Source organism: Phaethon aethereus (genome assembly GCF_964289735.1).
Source record: "Phaethon aethereus genome assembly, chromosome: 3".
NCBI lineage: Eukaryota > Metazoa > Chordata > Aves > Phaethontiformes > Phaethontidae > Phaethon > Phaethon aethereus.
In genome coordinates this window covers 40,065,633-40,079,155 of record NC_138576.1, presented here as the reverse complement: position 1 = coordinate 40,079,155, position 13,523 = coordinate 40,065,633, and positions in this window count along the sequence as shown.

The following is a 13,523-nucleotide window of genomic DNA, read 5'->3' as shown; positions in this document are numbered from 1 at the left end:
AGTCTAATGGGCCTGATGGGAAGCTCTGTTGGGCAGGAAATACAAGGTAGGGAGAAGAGCTATTTAGGTTAAAACACAGTGTTAGTACAGAAATGAAAAAAGATAATATGTCCAGAAATGCATCTAAGCTGGAAATGAAAACATTTCAAAGCTTCAGAGAGGCACAGGAGCAGAACGCCCTCCTGATAACTGTTGTGGGAATAAAAGACAGTAATTAGATTTTAAGGTAGAGCTTCATCAGTTTATGAATAGGATTACTTTACCTAATTGTTTGCAAAAGCAAAAATTAGGCTTCATGACATACAACCCTATGCAACAGCCTATGCAGACTTCAGAAAACGATGGTCCTTCCCTGTGCTCTTTCAAAGTGCCAACATACCACATCCATGACTGTGGCAGGGCTTTTTTTTGTGCTGCTGTGTATTTAAAAAAAAAAAAAAAAGCTCAGAAAGGCTACTTGATTTTTGGGGGATATACAGAATCGTGTCTTGGACGAAGGAATTGTGAAATTTCTAGCATCTCATGGCAGACAGTCTGTTTGCTGGGGTGCCCCGGGGTACAGGCAGAAGCCAACAGCCTCAGCCGGGCTGCTCCAGCAGCAAGAAGGGATTGCTCCGCTCGTGGTGGTTTGGTGCCATCTACGGCCAGATACTCGTTCACACATCCCAGGATCATTTTAGGAACGCAAGCATACAGATATGTTTTAATGAGATCAGCAACTACACTGATAAGCAATGCATCTATAAATATATCTGTGGATATTCACGTTTCACTTCTCTGCCAGCGGTGAGCTCCTAAAGGCTGTTAGTAGCTTCTGGAGACTAAATACTTTTCAGATTTGCCTTCGTAGCCAAAGCACAGTATATTAATTTGGCGTATGGAGTTAGGAAACTTTACTGGAGAAAAGGAAGCACGATGCTGGAGAAGGTACAGCATCTGTTTTTCTACACAAATGATGTATTCATTACAGACGTCAGTTGCTGTGTCATCCCCTTCTTCCTCCCACGTACCCTCAAAGACAAGCAGCAGTCAGTGCCATGGCCAGAGGTGGTTGGGTTGTTTCGGGGGTTGCTGTCTGGCCATGCCCATGGCTTTGCAAAGACGGGTCTCAGACGGAAAAACTACGGAGTGGCTAAGCAGAGGCCTTGGTGGCATCGTTCATCCCCAGCCGTGCTGCAGCACGTCTGTGTGTCCATCTCTTGGCGAGCAATGTCGGCAGTGCTGCCTATTGACCCCCTGCCCAGCAGCAGCTCCTCTGCGGGCTGCAGCCAGCGGCGCCGGCAAGGGCATGTGCACCAACCCAGCGCTGCCCGGAGAGCTGGCCCGTCCCGAGGCAGAGGTCTGTGTCTCCTCTCTCCTCCCTCTTGGCTCAGTCCCGCTGTCTGACTCTGTGCTTGTGGACGGCCGTGAGGCTTCCCAAAGTATCTCTGGAGAAATTTAGGGCACACCAAGGTGTGGACCAACCCTGGGTATGCCTAAACAGCCTCTGAAATGAGTCTGTCTCCTAGATGTCATACAGGGAAGGATGCAAACACCTGCACATAAATGTCTGCATATCTAGGTCTACACGTCAGCCAAGCGTCCAAACACCTGCACCACTTAGAGCGGGCATGAGTGAGATGCAGCGCCCATGCACAGGCACCTTGTGCCATTTGAGATGCTCTTGTGTATCCCAGTCATCCACACAGAGCTGCCACACATGACAGTGGGACCTGCAGGAGACCCAAATGCTTCTGCAGCAGGAGCTGGCGGCCCAGCAGGACACCCAAGGGATGTTCAAAAGGCTCTAGATGCCTGTGTGTGGGCAACAGTAGGCACTTAAATTCAGGTGTGTTGACCTGGAGCTGAATCCCACTGACTGTATTGCTGTCTTTTCAGAGCTACTGACAACACGCGACCAGCTGGTGCAGCTCTGTATAAAACAGACCTCAGAATTTCCTCCAATTGCTCATAATATTGCACCAACAATTTCTACTGACATAATTAATGACTGCAATGCCAATTAGTCAGTTTAGGTTGTGGGAACTTCTACTGGATTGAAAAGAAGGATATTTTAACTGATTATTTAAATAGCCAAATTACTAAAAAATTGTCTACAGATCCATATCTGGTCTTAGTCATCTGATGTTTACTTATGCAGCGCATGACAATACTTAGAAAATGACAATACTTAGAAAGAGGTATTGCTTCTAAGTATTCCAAGCTGTAGGAACCAAATGTAATGAACCAATGCTAGTTATCTAAACTGTTTGAGAGATAAGTATAATAGAAAGCAATAAATGTAGCTGGGAAGTAGGAAAAAAACCACTAAAACAGATTTGTATCCCCGACATACAAAATACACAAGGATATTAAAGAGAAAAAAAAGCCAACTATGATTATACCAAAAGTGGGTGCAGGATCACTGAAAGAGAGAGTACCGGGACCTTTTCCTCCTGAGGTGAGTAGGTGTAACATTACAGCAGCACTTATAAAGAATTTTGATGACTTTTGTGATATCGAAAGTACAGGAAATAGGATTGGATATGGCACTGTAAAGAGTGTCTGAATTTGATCAGCAATAGTAAAACTATCGCCTAGTAGTCTAATAATCATAGCAATTTCGTAAGAGGTCTTTTACTCAATTATCCTCCTATTTTCCAGTTTAGGCCAGAGGCAGAAGTAAGGCTGGACCAGGCAGACCTCTCTGGCATGCTGTCATTCTCCTCCCGCCTGACAGGAAAGGAAAAAACAGAAGAGGGGAAAACAAGGTACAATGAACTTTAGGAATACAGGTATTTTCACTGAAGTGACCGTGTTGGTATGGCGCAACTGGCATCGTTTGTGGTTTGAGCATGGTGTATAGAAGGCTTGAAGAGGCTCCTGGCTTTGGAAAATCAAACTGATCAATACATAGTCAGAGAAATAACGTTTTAAGCTTTACAAGTGCAATCACTTTAAGGGTAGGAGACATTGTGGCCAGCCTCAGCAAGGTACACCTGAAATGATGGGTTTGGTCTTCTTCAGACGACAGGATTGTAATACTTGGCACTTACAAGTGCACTTACTTCAACAGGAAGGAAAACCTTTTTTGGTTTCGGATAAGGAGGTGAAGCAGCACTGAGTCTAAGTGAATCCTCCAGGTCATCGGTCATGTCAGAAAGGGCAATGCAGAATTCATATGTCCTGGGTCTAATTATCATGAAAAAACACAGCAATTTTATGCAAATCAAACATGTGAAAGTGAATGCAAGTATATGAATGCCATGTTATCTTCTTTCCCGTTTGGATCTCAGCACATTCATACCATTTTTTTATTAGGCTGATCACTACAGCACAAAACAGGTCCTAAATCCTTGCAGTAAATGTTTTAGAATTTATTTTCTGGATTTATGGCCTGGCATCTATATTCTTGTAATTAGATGATGAACTTTTTAGCCTAGTCATTTATAAGGAGTTTATCATTTTTCTCTTTTGCATGAGGGTGTCCCAATCTGGGATCTGTAGCCCCAGCAGAGACTCACAGTAGATCATACAACGGTATAACTTCTGTCAGCTCTCTCACAATATTGCTTTTTAATGCTTCTTTCGACCTTTGTCACACAACAGACCCATAAGAGGATGGAGGAGGGTTTTCCACATTGCCTCAGTGCAATAACTGATTTAAGTCAGCTGCCTTGTCTTCCTAAGCTCTGTCTCTGCTCAGTTGCACTAGACAGGCCCCAGCATCGGCCACCCCTGAGCAGAGGCCAAACTAAGACACTCTGGACCAGACACTAAAGGCTTCATCCTCCCGAGAAAGACCAAGAAGCCCAAGCTCTGTATTTGGATGGCTAGGGCAGAGGGGTATTGACATAATCTTTGTTCCAGGATGAGGTTGTTACAAACTCAATTTGGAATTTAAGGGTTTTCTGAATGAGAAAGGCATATACCAGGGAAAGTTGATAACCTGGAAGCCACTCATTTATGCATTTCTTTTCTCTCCATGCTCACAGGAGGAACTGATATTTTCAAAGAGCTAAAGAATAAAATTAATCATTATTATTTGACTATTCTTGTGGCTTCGCTGTACATACTCACTATCAAAAATATTTGAAATATTTGATGTTGAAATCCTTTTGAGGGCTATTTCACAGACTTTCTGATCAATTGTACATTTGTGGTTTTGCCTGGAGGTGTGCATTCATCTTGGATATATGTCCATATTTTATTAGATCAGGTTCGTACCTTAGAGGGACCTCTTGCATTGCGTGAGCCGGTGCCTCAAAATGGAAACAGAAAAATCAAAACTATGCTTTCAGTATCTGCAGTATTATCAGAGCATTTGCTGTACTTGACCTTTAAACCCAGAATATTTTTAATTGTAGCAAAATGTTCTAGCTCTTCTTAACATGGAAGGGGTTAAATAACTGATCAGCCTTTTATGTGCAGAGTATGCTGCAGAGATAAAAAGGAAAACATTTGCAGATTTATAACATTTGAACATGTCTTTATTAAAAGAATCTAGTATATAGCCAGCAGCCTCACTTCTGGCAAGGCATCTAGATGCAGCTATACAAATAAGCCAGTGTCTGAAGTTGAAGCAATAGTCAACGCCGCTGAAGCAGAAGAATCTATCTTTTCTCTTGGCTCATTGACAGAGATGCAGTCATCTCCAAAGCCCAGAATTATCCACTGCTGTTAATCCTGCTTCCCTTCACTGACAACGCAGATGACCTTCAATTTGCTCCATCTTTGACAACTTCTCTCACCTTCAATTACCAAAATTGCATCCATTCTTTCGGCAAAATGTGGATCCTCTCATCTGCTGCTTTCCAAAGCCTGTGATGCAGCCTTGGTTCCTGCTGTACATGGGGTTATGTCCCAGAAGTGTACTATAATTAGAACTGACCACACAAATGTGCTTCAAGAGACTATGCAGCTGAAATGCAGACAATACTCATTAAAAAAAAAAAAAAAAGTAGTTGGTTTCAACCTGCATCATTGCTGCTTTCTGTTGGCAGCTTTCCCCCATAGTATTGCACATCACTCTGCCTCCATTCATTTGAGCAGAGGTAATTAATACCTTTTCCATTATAACCTTTTCCATTATTAAAGCCTTGAGAACAGTAGATGAAATCCTGCCTTCGTTCAAGTCAATAGCAGAACTCCTGTGAACTACAGTTCCTTGAGTATCAGGCCAAAAGGGATCTTCAGATCATCCTGTATATCACTGATATTGATGTTGTGTTGGACTACTGCCTATCCTCCAGACGGCATCCAAGCTGTGAATCCAAAGGGACAGAAAATCCACTGCTATCCTTGGCAGTGACATGTTCCCATGATTAGTTACCATCCCACTAAAACAGATCCTATCCTTTATCCTATTAAGCTTGCCCAGCTTAAAATTCCAGGCACTGATCTTTTTATAGCTTTCCTTCCCAAACTGAAGAGACTTACCCTACCTATCATATTTTCTCCAGAAAGATGCTGATTTATTGCAATTTAATCTCTTTTTAAAATTCTAACATCTTTGTTAGATACCCCAAGTATCGACTGCAATTTCTGGTACTTTGCCAGAAATTACCTCATTTCTGTATCTTTTGCCTTTTGCACTTTTTTTCATTCTCCCCTATCTCCCACAGATGTGTACAAAGGACTCTGTGTGGTGTTTCAATATCCATCTCACCAGTTCCACCTACAGCATTATCTTCCCACACTTCTGCTGGTTGCAACCCCATCCAGGCACACTGTGCGTGGGGCTGGGTTCTCACGGTGAGCTGCGTGTCTGCTGTGGTCCTTACATCCTCTTCTGGACACATCTCCCTTATATGTAGACACAATTTGAGTACGTTGTTCCCAGATGTATAAGACTGCTTTGGGCTATATTAAAACATATTTTGGTGCGGTTAACCAAGTAGTTCAGATCGGTGTGTATGATAGACCAGTCCTCATTATTACCATATTGCCAGTCCTTGTCCTCTGCAAACTGGGAGAGTTATAGATTTGCTATAGATCAGGGAGAGCATTGCATACGCTGCAGCCATGCATCCTGTGTAGAGCCCCATTCGAAATATTCACATCAGATAGTAATCCCCAATGATAATTCTGAAACGCTTCATTTAGCTTGTTCTCAATCCTGTTTAAATATTCCTTATTGGTATTTTGTGCTGCTTAACCCTATTCAGAAAGCCAGGTTAATTTCCCTACAAAAGTCTCTCAGGTGTCAATCACATAGCTACATTTATCAACTGAAGTTAGAGTCTCACAGAAAAATGGAATATGTGGGGCCAGGCTCCTGAAGCCAAGACTCTTACAAAGATGATGAAGCAACGCCTACAGCCATAAATGGAACAGGTAATGAATTTGCCAGAAGCATGGTATTAAATACATAAAACTACAGTGAAATTCAGTTTGGATTCTGAGTCATCCCAGTTAAAGGCAAGCTGTATGTATTTACTTGATGTTCCGCGTAAATACAGCTCTGAAGCCAGGCAGTGATGCTGGGCGTTTTATAGTAGCCATCAGAGCCTTGGTATCTAATCATCATGGTCAGGAGAAGGAGAAAGAGTGATATTAATAAAGATATCTTGTACAGCAGGTAAACAATTTATAAAGCCTTATCTCCTAATACAAGTATACCATTATTAGTATTACATAGCACCACTTTATGTTTGACACCACTATTGCAGCATGCTATTGCATAATACTTCACACTTTCATAGCATGTTCCACCTAGAACTCTGACCCTCTACCAAGAACAATGAGCCAAGCACCAGAAAACCTCCCTGAAGCAGACCTTGTGTCAGTCCCAACCCCAAGATGATGAAAGGGAATGACAGCAAGGATGACGAGTGCCTGAGGTCATAAGAAAGTCTATGGCAGAACCGATTCTGGAACTAAATTTCCTATTTCCTTGCCTTAGGCTTTCACCACAAGACCACCCCTCTCTAGAGCATAACACTGAGGGGAAAAAAAAAAAAAAGAAAACGGACTTTTATTAAGAAACAACTTCAATATTTTGCATGGAGATGGCCCCAGGAGGTTAGTGCATTGATGTACTAGAGAAGGCTTAGGTAGCATGCAGTGAAAGAAAGCAGCGTTTGCAACGTCAGGCTCTCAATAGCTGGGAAATGCTAGCATGAAGGTTCATGTGCAGCTTGGTCTGTTTGCCTCATGGTATTTTTCTGAAGATCGTTCTTTCTCTGTACCGAATAAGTGGAGATAACTAGAAAAAAGTCATATGCAGTCATATAATTAAAGAGGGTTTCAGGGTCATGTTAGCTGGTCTAGCTGTTGTCAGTGTGACTCCTGCTTCACTAGCTCCAGAAGTTATAAAACGTGCAGTGAACAAGGTGGAGGACTGCAGGCAATTGAATGCTGCCCTGGAGAGATTGAGGCTATCCCTGCCTCTGTCATTTTTCATTTTCTTGTGGCCCAGCGGCAGACATCTGGGTCTAAATTAGAAAAGGGCTGAACATTCACAGCTGCACTTAAAATTGCTGCAATTTGAACACAGAGAAAAAATCAGGCTCTGAGCTTCTAAAATTGGGCGCCTAACATTGAGACAGTACTTGATAATTCTGAGTTTAACTTTTGTTCTTCAGGTCTCTCTGTCTCAGGTCCCTGGGCGTAAAATTGAGGAAAGAGTAACTTCAAAACAGAGCTATAGGGATACATTAATTAACGTTGGTAAACAGTGATAATGTTGCAAAGAGATCATCATAGTAAATCTCATGAGGAGATTAATAATTCAATAGAGAATTTGAATAATTGTGTTAATAAGGTGTAAGTAAGGCTTGAGTTTACTGAAAGTGGAATATTTGATTAGCTTGCCCCTCAGTGAGGTCCATCCATCCTCCAGACAAAATGAGGCAGGAGTGCTGTGGGAAAAGGACATGACTGTGTCATTAGGTATGGTATTATTAACTGTACTCACAAGTGAGATAAATTCAAGTTACTCTCCTAATTTTGGCAGTCCCTAACTTTTAAGAGGCTAAATAGCTCTTTAAAAACATTAACATTCTTTTATTACGTGCCTCTGCATACTAAATGCTATGTATACTAATTTTTTCGTATAATTTGGGTGTAATTTCCATATACCCAATGGCAAACAGCAGCTCCCACAAACTTGCAATTTATGTGACGAGTACTGGGAATTATGTATAGGGAAGGTAATCCAGACTGCTGTTGTGAACAGACTGAAAAGTCATATACAGATAATGATCAGTGATGACCCTTTGTTTTAAATAGGTACTTTTTACGCTGCCTTCCCCTGCTCAGGCTTATTTACTATGAAAATCACACGTTTCTGCTGCTCCTGAGAAGCTGGTATACTTTCCGTATGGGAAAACCTTTGGTCTCACGGTGGGAGCACAGGCTGTTACACGCGACATACAAACCGCTGCCTTCAATTACGCAAGCGCCGCCTCCGCAGCATCACAGAGCAACCTCCATGAGGTCCTCGACAGCCCACCAGTGGGTTTTGGCAGACCGCGCCCCGGCAGATCCACGCCAGGCAAAACCAGAACGTGCTGATTTGGAAGGGATTTTGGCTAACCGGCGCATGGATGTCGTATTTCAAAACACAGGCGGCGGAGGGTTGCTGACAGCAGCTAGCAACCGCGGTGCTGCCGTTCCTCTGCCCCAGGAGAAGTCCTCCTAAGGCTTTGCCACCGCGAGCCCTCCCCGTCCCCAGAGGGGGTTCCCTGGCAGTTTCGGGACGCGGAAACCCCATCCCACTGTCAGGAAGCACCAATATAGCAAGGCTGGAATTTTTTTCACTGATTGTCATCAGCCTGCTTACGGGACGGCCCTGCGGCTGCTGCTTGAAAACCAGGCTACGCAGAGCTGTGGCCACGACAGACGATGGGTAATATTTGGAAAGGAGGATGCAGCTCGATGAAACGCCGCGTTTTGGGTTTGTCTTCTGTCTAGATGCACAACAATACAAGCTCCAGTCGATTCTTTCGACGCCACCGGCTTCTCTTCAACTGCTTCCAGGTATTGGCAGCGCCCATCTCAGTTTGGGGCCAGACCTTGCAGCCCGACTTCCACAGCACTAGGAAATCGTTCTGGTACTTTTACTGATTTATGTCTACCCAAATAAGAACGGGACTTTCTTCTTTTAAAAATCAGTTTTTTACCTGACAAAATTACACAATGACAATAATTAGAACCCTGTTATCTATTCCAACACCAAAACAGATACCTTATATAGCTTAATTCTGATGCCAGCTTGTAATGAAATGATCTGTTTTATATTGTTTCTGGTCTAACTTCATACAACAGATTTGAATGGTGTTGTGGGTTTTTTTACAGTATTAATTTTACAGTTTTAATTTGGAGAGGAAGGACTTTTTCTTCTAGCTTCAGAGAACTTTTAAGGCAGTCAGCCAACATAGAAGGTGTATTTGGAAACTTTCCCTTTGTTCAATTAAGATAGCTGGGAGCAATCCAGATTCAATGCAATGCTTTCTTTAACCAGCTCTCATCAAATTTATTATTCATTTTTTTAGCATAGCTTTCAAGTAAAAGTGATGAGGATATTAAACTATGAAAAAAACATCCAGATGAAGGGCTGACTTCATCTCTCAAAAAGCAAGAGAGCCAAGGTTAAAACTGTCACTACTAGGAGACCTCTGTAATATTAAGGAGACACAATGAGAGCAAGCTGAAAATGATATTTTAGGATTAACTAATTTTTTTTGTGTGTGTTTGCAGATTTATTACAGAACCAGCTCCTACTTATGTTAGGTGACTAATCTCATTGCAATGTAATAACTTGCGTAAGTAAGGCAAATAGGACTTAGCCTTTACTGACTGATAGCCCACTGAATTAAATTATCGTTTATTTTAGTAACTCTTTAAATATATAAACCCTTATCTTAACAGCTACACTGATCTGTATTTTCAATATTTGGTCCTAACAATGACAGAATGAGTTGGATTTTAGAGGGAAAAATCAGGAAGAATAACTATGTAAATCACGTTCAACAAACATTGCTTGGCATGCTCTGAGCACTGCCATCTCACGTGAGACAGAAAACAAGCATATCAAATCAATGTCATATTTAACTCTGTCCCTTTGTCTTACAGATTTTTAATTAAAAAACAAAAGGAAAAAAAAGATTAACATCTGCCATGTGTGCACAGATTGGGCTGAATTTTGGTTTTACAGTGGTGAATTGTTCCATGATTGTGTTTTAATAGTAGAATTAGTCTTATGTCTAACTGTGACTTCAAAACTTGTAGCAAGGATGCTGGTAGCTAGTGATAAAATACCAGCTTGTTTTATTACAGAAACATGACATGGTAATTTGGAATGAAGTATGTACCTTATTCGTCATCCATCAGTATGCAAAAAAACCCAAAACAACAACCAAAAAACCCAAAAAAGATTTGTCAGAAGGTAAAATAATATTTATCAAGGTTTTATATTAGAAAAAATAATATTTATCAAAGTTTACTTCCCAGAAGTGAAAGCATTGCTTTTTTACACTGAAGGAACTAAATACAAGAAATATAAATATACTAGGCAGCAATCAAATGCATCGTGAAGTCACAGAAGGTACTGCATTGTAGAGAGAAACATTAGATGAAATGAAGACTCTTTTCAGTTCTGACAGATTATGCATTAGCTCTTTGTTGCAAGAGTGTTGGAGCAGTGTATGTCATGAGGATCTATGCCTGCCACACCTATGCAAGTTCAAAAATTGGGGAAAGGAAATCTCAACAGGAAATCTAAATATTCAGGATATTCTCTTAAATTCTAAAACTTTTATGCACATCAAAGAATAATTTATTGCCTTCATAGTACCATAGTCAGCAGTCACCTTCCACAATGAGTAACTTTTCAGTAGATACACAGTGACCTGCATCTTTCCTACTAGTCGCTTCCCTGATGCTTACATATAAGCAAATTAACTTCTATTCTCCTTCAAGGAAAGATTTTTTCCCAAGTTTATATGAACTTTGAAAAAGCACCGAGGGCTACTGTGCAGGCATATCTTCATATATTTCCCCTGTGTTGTGGTGCCTTCTTGTTTTGTGTGATCATGAACTCTAAAATCTCCATCGCATTATGTGTGCTTGTTGGCACACTTGTGCACATGCACACGCACACACAAGATTCTCCCACTACATTTTCTTCTGACATCCCCACTAGCTAAAAGGCACTAGAGCTGCCACCAGGTCTGTCACTGCACTGGGTACAACAGTACAGACCATCTTTTCTAAATTTCACACACAGTTTCTTCTCCTAAGATAGAATAACTTGATTTACACTGGATGAAGACCTTAGCGCTGTTCTAGTAAAATCTGTCGTATTGAAGTCGACTTGCTGAGGGAGTGGGATGGTAATATTAAAGCAAAAGTGAAATATTAAAGCAAAACCCTTTTACCCATCCTGCACAGCCACATGGACAGGGTGGGGATTAGCCTGTGGGGTGCCTGAGCAGTGTGGGAGGGGAGTCCCTGAAACAGCGATGTAGTCAGCTGAATAAATCACAGTAACTTTCTCTGCTCTAGTATTACTGGGTCATGTTAAGTAGCAGGAGTTAAAAGAACATGGCACAAATAGGTCAGAAACCCTTCTGATGGTCTCTTCCAGGGAAGCAGCCACTACTGCAGCCCACTGGAGGAGCAGATGTCCTGTTCATCCTCCATCTGCATCTGCGAAACAGAGGGAATTTCCTTTCCCTTCTATTTCTCCACCACTCCCACTCAGTTTCAAGGAAAAATATTAAAGCCCATTTACTCAGGATTTGTGGAGAGTTATGATTTCGCCCCCTCTAAAATCTCTTTTCCTTTTAGAAGAGGACTGCAAAGAAGGATGATCTGAAGTATTTTCAGCAGCTCGGCGGGTCTCATGTTTTGTGACCTTTGATACAGCCTGGAGCCTTTATTATTGCTGAAGATCAAGTGTTCATCCTGTAGCCTCCAAAATTGTCAGCTGTAAGGAGCTGATGACACTCTTGATAACCCTGGCAGAAGCATATGAAGACGCTTGAGAGGTTCCAGTGTTATGTGCTTTCCAGAGCTAATACTTGTCAGTTGTCCTATCCCTTCATCTCTGCTTTGCATCATCCATTCAGGGATAACAACAGTGTTAACGGGGAAGTAAAAGGCATGGAGTTTTAATTACATTAGTGAAGCTGGGACTAAGATTCATCTTAGGTCACTTTAGATGCCCACACCATGGCTATCTGTGTGTAAGCTCGTTACCTGGCTTTCCTTTATTGTCAAGGGAGAGAAATATGAGGGATTCATCTGATCTTTATGAAGACATCCGTTTTATGATAAGATGTATTGTACCTCAGAATTGCCACTTTGTGGCTAAAAAGCAGATAAATAGCTCAGATAGTTGTCCACATTTCAACAAAAGAATCACGTTCCTAGAACCAGATCTCCACCTCTTCAAACCTGTGATCTTGCCAGAGCAATGTACTCTGCTATAATGATGACAGGAGTGTAAATGAGAACTAACACCACATGTAACTTTGAAGAAGGTTATAGAATATAGAAACAGCCAAAGACAAGGATGTCACCCTTCTGAGTGAGAACTGGAGAGCAATGTTTCTGTAATGGTCTCGTGCTTCCCCAGTTACAAGTGTCTAGCTTCTTTTATTTTTTTACCCTTTTTTTGTTACTTTTTTCCCCAGTGATTATTTTTTTAGGAAAATTTCATATTGTTTACTCTTTTCAAGACAATCCTTACATGTTAGGTACTGTAAAAACCAACATGAAAGTCTTCCTTGTTTAGGTAACCTCCTCTCAAGAAACCATCCCCAAAGTATCCTCAACTGATTTCAGACTGAGTATGACTCACCTCATTTTTTTTAGGTCATTAAATGTTAAGTAGTTTTTTTTTACTTACCCCTCGAGTGGGTGCTTGAAGCAGGTTTGCTGCAGATTTTATTATTGTTTTAAGAATATGCTATTTTATTTTCCCATTGCTGTGAGTTTTTGTAATGTAGTATTGTCCCTTTGGGAGAACAGAAATATAATGACCCAAGCTGGAATATATCCAAAGCCACTCAAAAATATTATCTAATTCTTTATTTGTTATGTATGTTACCTGGAGAAGAAATGCTTAGTTATCCTTGCTTTAAAAAACCCACAACCTGAAGATGCATATGCACTTGAACAGGTATCTCAGCTATATAATTTTCCCTTAAAATACCACAAGAAGTTTCTTGTTGCTGTGGATTGAACATGAGCCAGAGCCAAGTTTATAGACTCGCAGCACTTAGCAATTGTGAAGAATCCACCTTGTTCAATTGTCCAAGCAAACTTCAGTGCAAAACTTAAAGATGGCTCAGTGAGTTTCAGAGAGAATTTTTCTTTGTCGTCAGGGTTGACAGCAAAGGCTATAATTAAACCCAAATTCCAGACCCATGAACAGAGAGATTTCTGAAAGTTTTGATAAAACCTCTACAGCAATGCAAATGACAGAACTGTAATAAAAAAAAAATATTGTGTCCAGGTTCTTCAGATTCCTGCATTTGTGTGGAATTTTGCATTGTAAATATAACGTGCTTGACTTTCATGAAGACTTCTGTCTT